General features: G+C 44.3%; 1 pseudogene; it reads right to left on the reverse strand.

Annotated features, from left to right (window-relative positions):
* Positions 1 to 6,668: 6,668 nt before the first annotated feature.
* LOC136638934 (uncharacterized) lies at positions 6,669 to 7,490 on the reverse strand (annotated as a pseudogene).
* Between the last annotated feature and the right edge of the window lie 235 nt (positions 7,491 to 7,725).

Below are 7,725 nucleotides of genomic sequence, written 5' to 3' on the forward strand. Positions count from 1 at the left end.
AATTGCAATGCAGGGGGGATACTTTAATAGTTTACCTCCACTGTGGTTTTGCACCTAATCACTCTTCCCTGCACACTTTTCTTCAATTAAAAAAGCTTTCATTCATTTTCAATGTTCACTTGTTACTTAATTATAAAGAACCCCACACCCAATATGACCCAATTGTGCAATTAAGGGCCCGATCCTATCCAACTTTCCATTGCTGATGCATCCACAATGCAACTGTGAAGTAAGAGAAAAAACGTTCCCTTACCTTGAGGATGCCTCTGTGATGGATCTTAATTTATAAATAATTAAATTAAAATAAAAGAAATAATTAAATAAGGGGGAGTCAGTCCTGTTCCACCAAGTGAATCTACTCTGAAGTAAGTCTTATAGTGGTCAATGGGTCTGTAGTCTGCCTGCAATAACACCAAAAGAAATCAGTGAGATTTTCTGCCCTCCCCAGTGCCCAGTTAAAAGTTCTTCTATATCAGGCATATCAAGATAAAGACCCACCTGGCTTTGCAAGTGCAAAATAGAAAACTTTCCCCTTACCAGTTGAAGCCTTTTTTTGTCCTTTTTAGTGGGGGGGGGGGGGAGGCTGCCTTCTGGAGCATTTCTTGCACTCCAGCTCCATCCTCATCATCATGGTGAGGAGCATTCTGGTGTCCTCACATTCCCCTTTGCCTGGCCTGACCACCAGCCAAGGCATGTCTGCCTACTCACGAGTAAACATGATCATGAGGCTGCTTCACTTTCCATAGGGCTCTATAGACTCGAAGCTGGGAGGGAGGGACCTCCTACTCAGGTGTTGGGGGGGCTGCATTCATTGGATCAGGACCATTCTGACGTCCTTGGAGTCGTCTCAGCCTGCCCTTTCTAAAGGACTAAGGCAAGTTCGCCTACTCATGAGTAAACACAACCACGTGGCTTTGTTTAGGGCTCAATAGACTGCAGCTGGGAGGGGGGAAACTCCTCTGGTGTTTTTGGGGGCTGCCTTCATTGGCTCTGGACCATTCAGGTGTTGTTGGATTCCTCTCAGCCTACCCTTTCCAACGGACTATGGCAAGTACACCTACTCACGAGTAAACATGCGATATGGCTCACTTTCACTTTCCATAGGGATCCATGCATTTTTTCTTTCTGGTTTTTTGGCCATAACTTTTGAACGAAAGGAACGATTTCAATTCTATTTTTTGCATTGCACTCCACCAGACATTCCGCATCCAATGGTGTATGGCATGACACAGTAGTTCCTAATGCCACAATTTTAGCACGTCACCCCAGGGCGTGTCACCCCCACACCTCCCTAGCGACGCCACTGGGTGAGAGTTCATGTCAAACACCTTCTGCAAGTTCAGATATATAATATCCACAGGTTCTCCCGCATCCACATTCCTGTTGACCTCTTCAAAGAATTATAAAAGGTTTGTGAGGCACAACTTACCCTTACAGAAGCCATGCTGATTCTCCCTCAGCAAGGCCTGTTCATCTATGTGTTTTGAGATTCTATCTTTGATGAGTCATTCCACCATCTTACGTGAAACAGACATTAGGCTGACCGTCCTATAGTTTCCCGGGTTCCCTCTCCTTCCCTTTTTAAAGATTGGTGTGACATTTGCTATCCTCCAATCTTCTGGCACATGGCCATTTGCATATTTTACTCATCAGCAACTTCTCCAGTTCCTTAATAACTCTTGGGAGGATGCCATCAGGGCTCAGTGACTTACTGATCTTTAATTTGTCAATTAGCTCTGAAACATCTTCTTTTTTAACCTCTTAGTGACTTAGGGCCCAAGCCTATCCAATTTTCCAGTGCTGGTGCAGCCATGCCAATAGGGCGTGTGCTGCATCCTGTGGTGGAGGGGCAGTGACTGGGGCCATTTTAAGGAATGGGAACATGTGTTCCCTTAGCACAGGGCTGCATTGTGGCTATACCAGAGCTGAAAAGTTGGATAGGATTGGGCCCTTAATTCCTTTTTTTAAATTAAACTTTATTATAATAAAAGCAAAAAAAAGAAAACACACAATAAAATGAATAGAAAAACAAAAACATTTTAAAAATATACAGTAAAGAAAACTTCTAATAATGTAGCATGAGCAAAGTCAAATATTCTGATTACTTACATCTTAATCTTAATAATCTAAATTCCCACCCATATAGCCATTATAACTCCATCAGCCCTTTAAAATCTAATCTTCAAATTCACAGCTCATTAACTCATTATTCTCTCTTTCATGCAGAAAGTCAATAATTGGTTTCCAATTCTTTATACAACTTTCTGTTGATTTCTCTTTAAGTAAGGTTGTCAGTTTGTCCATTTCTGCAATCCATAATCTTCGTCCACCTGCACATTTGTTCTTAAAATCAACTGCAGCTGTGCGTGTATACAAATATTGTATTTGTATCCAGTATTTTTTTGCTTGGATTGGACCCTTAATTCCTTCATCAGGAGGGGCTGTTCAGGCAGCATTATCTGCCCGAGGTCTTCTGCCGTGAAGAAAGATGCAAAGAACTCATTCAATTTCTCTGCCATCTCCAAGTCTCCTTTTATCTCCGCTTTTCCTCCCTCACCATCCAAAGGGCAAACAGCTTCTTTGGTGGGTTTCCTGCTTCTAACATATTTGAATGTTGCTGGTCATACACTCTTCAAAGTATTTCTTGGCCTCCCGTATTATCTTCTTACATTTCTTTTGCCACAGTTTATGTTCCTTTTTATTCTCCTCATTAGGGCAAGACTTCCAATTATGGAAGGAATTGCCCTTTACAGCTTCTCTAACTTTGTGCGTTAGCCATGCAGGCACCCTCCTGGACTTAGCTGAGCCCTTCTTCCTTTGCGGTATACACTTCCACTGGGCCTCCACTACCATTGTTTTAAACAGCCTCCATGCACTCTGGAGAGATTGAACTCTTTTTACCTCCCCTTTCAACTTCTTTCTAACTAGTCTCCTCATTTGTTGAATTTTGCCCTTTGGAAGTCAAGTATTTTGTGTCAGATTTATTTGGCACTCTTCCTTTGACATGCATGGCAAAACGGATTGCAACATGGTCACTGTTCCCTGATGATTCATGGTCTGCCAGATATTTAACTATCTGTAGTCCTATGTTTTTAGCTGCTGTTTTTAGGTTTTTATGTATGCTACGATGGTTTTAATATGTGATTTCATTATGTATATATTTATTGTGCTGTAAAGTGCCTTGGGCAACAGGTTATGTTGCCTAGGGAAAGGCTTTGTATAAATTTGCAAATAAATAAAATATACATGGTCCCTAGAACATTTGCCTTTGTTTTATAACCTGTATCTAAAAAATTCTTGATCTGAGCAGATGTATTAAGCATATAGAATTACTGGAGGGGAGACCAAACGTGATTCTAGTTGCTCACTGTTTGCCACATGCATACATTAATATCACAAAATTCCCCCGGTTCTCACATTTTAAGGCACAGTGGTATGCATGTCAAGAACTGTGCAAACAAAATTACCTCTCCCTGGCTCAGATCCAGTGGAATGATCCCAGTAATACACAGCTGCTACCACTTAGTGCAGACAGGACAGTACTGAGCTAGATTGCCCAATTCAGCAGAAGGCCTGTTATATATCATATGTCCCAGGCCTATAGTCAATTTACAGGCTGGATAGAGCAAGGATAGGCCCTGATGTCTTGGCCTGCATACAGGTAGTGTAGCCCAGGTGCATCATGGGATTGGCTGATGCAACAGGGCACAGCAGGGATGATGCAATACCCTGCAATACCATGTCACCAGACAGTGAGTCATGCAGTCACCAGATCATAGCCCACCTCTCATTGGCCAGTGCCAATATATATTGCAGCCTGTGCAAGCTGCTGTATGGGAAATGTCTGTGGGAAGCTATGTCGGTGTAGCTGGTGATCTGAGAGTTGAGAAAAGTGCTATCTTTGCTGTTTGCTTGCTGAGCTGCCTTTGCACTGTACATACTGTATATATCTTCAAGTAAAGGACATCTGGTGGTGGAGCACTGCTTTGTCTGTGCCTTGTTATTTACAGGGAGTATCTGCCTGACCTTGAGTCTCCGGAGCTGCGGTGTTGGCTGCGTACTTCATCAAGGCCGCTTTCTATGTTCAGCTAATGATCCATCTTTCCAGGCAGTCAGTTATCACAGGGGAAATATGACATGGCACATTGACATGTGGAAGGTGGTTCACATGAGCCAAGGCACCAAAGAGCTTCTGCAGTTCCAGTCTGACATCATCTCATTTCACTGCTGGTCTGTCTGTACCAATTTCCCATGGGCTAAATTGTTTGGAGACTTTTTAGGATGTGAAGGGAGGGAAGGAGGGAAATGCAGTCATAAGCAATTGATTTTAAATAAAGGAAGCCTGTGTAATGCTATGCAGTGAGCAGAGTCCTCTTTTGGACATGTAGAGCAGACAATATTTTGACCCTGTGGGCTGCCATAAAAGAGTTGCCTAAGGTGATTCTGTGAAAATTCCTAGGAGATTTAGAAAACTGAGAATTGGAATGTGGGGAAGAAAGACAGTGAGCCAGTAGGCTTAGGGTTTGTACTTAACATGCAAGCCTGAGCCATTGATCTTAGAGCAACTGTTACAATCACACACAAGAAGCATGTGAGCTTACTCAGTCTTAACTAGCTTAAAGAATTTACCCCACCTTTCACTGGCCAGTAGGTGGCTGCCTCGGGAACATATATTGCAGTGTTTCTCAAACTGTGGGTCGATACCCACTAGGTGGGTCACAAGCCAATTTCAGATGGGTCCCCATTCATTTCACTATTTTATTTTTAATAGATTAGACTTGATGCTACCATGGTATGTGACTGCAATTGGGGAAATGTTACAGACCTGGACTTAACAGGCTACTCTGTATATTCTTTTAAAAATGATAGTCAACGGGACTTACTCCTGGGTAAGTGTGGGCAGGATTGCAGCCTAGAATTGTTAAAAATTTTCCTGCTTGATGATGTCACTTCTGGTAATGACATCACTTCTGGTGGATCCTGACAGATTCTCATTCTAAAAAGTGGGTCCCAGTGCTAAATGTGTGGGAACCACTGGTATATTGCATGTAGCATCCCAAAATTGCAAAGATTTTGAGGAAGCAGGTGTACCTGCACAACTTGTACCACAACAATAGCTGAGAGAGGGCAAGAACCTTACAGAATAGTTCTTCCTGCCATTTGCATTACACAAGCCAGTGTCTCAAGAACCCTTGAGAAAATTATTACAGATTTGCTTTCTCAGAGTGGAAGAACTGAAAAAGAATAGATGTCTCTAAACATTATTGTTCATATGGAACTACTGTACTTCTAGAAATTAATATAAAGCTATTATTGAGCAGTAACTTTGGAGAGGAGGAAATGTCCCATATTTTCTTCAACTTGCCAGGCATGTGCACAATTAAGGGTGGCAACTGTGTGGTGATGTGCTATCTATTATGTAGATAGAGAAGCAGCTACATTTTTTTATAGCTGCCTGGTTCCCTGCCACTCCTTAGGACCAAAGCTACACATTCAAGCCAACCGCGTTTTGTAAGACCTGAGCTTGCCCTGTTGGCCTAGAAGGTTGGGGAGGGTCTACTTTTAATACCAAAGAGAGCAATATTAAAGAGAGCAACACTTACCTTCCCCATCTTATCTTACCATGCTCTATTGTACTGCTCATGTTGTTTCCATATGACACCCAACTGCAGGCCTGGGAGGACAGTGAGGGGGCTGGGTTGCCTACAGGCTGAAGGTGTGGAAGAGAGAGACAGACAGATGAATGAAGCTTAAGAAAGACAACAGAAAAGAACATTCCTTTGGAGCAGATATATTGATCGAGATATGCAGAGCTGTAGCACAGAACTCCTCTTCAGCGTTTGTCCCATGTGGTGGTGGGATCTGCTCTTTTGGAGCGGAGTCACCATTTCTTTCAGTCACAGGCTTGGTCCGAGTGTAGGTGGGTGATTTTCATGTCACCGTACAGTGTCCCAAGCCAGTGCTGCTTCAGTCAGCCCTTCAGTCATTTGCTATTGACGCCCAACTGAAGGCCCTTCTATGCCAGCGTATTACCGTCAGCACGCAGAACATGGTCTTACCATTGAAGCCTGGCTTCTCTCAACTTGTTGGTGAATGGAGCAACATTGTACCGCTGCCAGATGACATAGTTGTGAACATGGTCAAAACAAGTGATCCAACACAGCATCTTTTGGTCAATGTTGCCTAGGCGACATTCGGCTTCTCTTGTCACCGACCACCATTCAGCTTCATGGAGTGTAACTGGCCAGAAGACCATCCAGTAGATCTTTGACTTGAGATGGTCACTAATCTCTTGTTGTTTATGCCACAAAACTTCTTGATATCCTCAGTTTGGCAGTGCAACTTGGCAAGACGGTAGATGTCATGCTCACCCTCACATGTGTCAAGCTTCTAGAAGATATCGTTGTAGTGTGCAACTTTTGCAGAAGCGATGGCTTTCTTTGCTTCGCAATGAGCGTTATGGTACTTCTGCCAGTTGGCAGGCGTCTTGCTGTCAAGGAAGACATGGTAGAGCCATTTTTTCTCTCACACCTTTGCCTTGGTATCATTGGTCCAGAGCCAGGTGTCTCATTCAGTTCAGCATCAGCCTGACTTCGTCACACTAAGCGTTGCGGATGCAGCCTAGCTAATGGCATATGTTGCCTTCTGCCGCATTTCTTCAATGGTCATTATGGCAGGCAGTTGGATGTGTACAATGAGTTCAGTCTACTTCTCCCATATATGCCACCACTGATGTGTGTGATTCCAATGCACTCTTTGCGCTGCTGCTTCAGTGGCTCGAAGCATAGCTTAGTTACGAGTAGGCGATGCTGAATTGTGACCGTTTCAAACAGGATTGCTTTGGCATCGAGAACCGTCTTCAGATCGTGGTGACATATGAGGATGAAGTCGATCTGTGATGATGTGCTGCCGCTGTAGTAGGTCGCGAGATGCGAAGGCCTCTTCTGGAACCAGCTGTTGGCGATGACAAGGTTCTGGGCATCAGAGAAATCGAGCACGCTGTTACACTTGCCAAATCCATAGCTGCCGTGGCTACTGTAGCTATCTGCTGTTTCGCCAACATGGCCATTAAGGTCGCCAGTGATGACAATGTAGTCCACTGGGGGAACCTCTGACTTTCTCGTCAAGCAGCTGTCAGAAGGCATCCTTGGCACTGTCAGTGCAGCAGGTCTGGGGCACATAGGCAGAGAAGTAGTGAACGTGCTGCTTTGCCATGACAAGTACAATCTTCATGAGGTGATCATTGAGGCATCCAACCTCTGTGACTGCATCATGAAGTTGCTTTGAGATGACAATGCCAACGCCATTGCCCGTCTTTGGGCTGCCGTGACCTTGTAGCCGTCACCAATAGACCAGGACTTCAAGCCACTCCAGCGGGTCTCTTGGAGCGCGTTTATATCAATGCAGTGTTGCTTGAGTGCTCTGGCGAGTTCAGCTTCTCGCCTGGTGAGTGAGTCAACGTTGAGAGTAGCGACACAGATGTTCTTCATGGCATCGCACTTTTGGTTTAGGACTAGTCTGCGTGTGTCCTGGCGCCATCCTTGTACCCTGAACCCTTGCCCATTTTCAGACAGGCCAGGCCTTGTCTAAACACATTGTTTGTGGAGGATGCCCTAGCTTTTCTTTGGGAGAACATGTTCATCCGATCCGTGTTTGATGCGACATTGGAAAAACGGCCGATCTGTCGCAGGGGCCTGTTGCCGATATTGGTCCGTGTTCAGCTCA

The sequence above is a fragment of the Tiliqua scincoides genome, chromosome 2 (genome assembly GCF_035046505.1).
Source record: "Tiliqua scincoides isolate rTilSci1 chromosome 2, rTilSci1.hap2, whole genome shotgun sequence".
In the NCBI taxonomy this organism is placed as follows: domain Eukaryota; kingdom Metazoa; phylum Chordata; class Lepidosauria; order Squamata; family Scincidae; genus Tiliqua; species Tiliqua scincoides.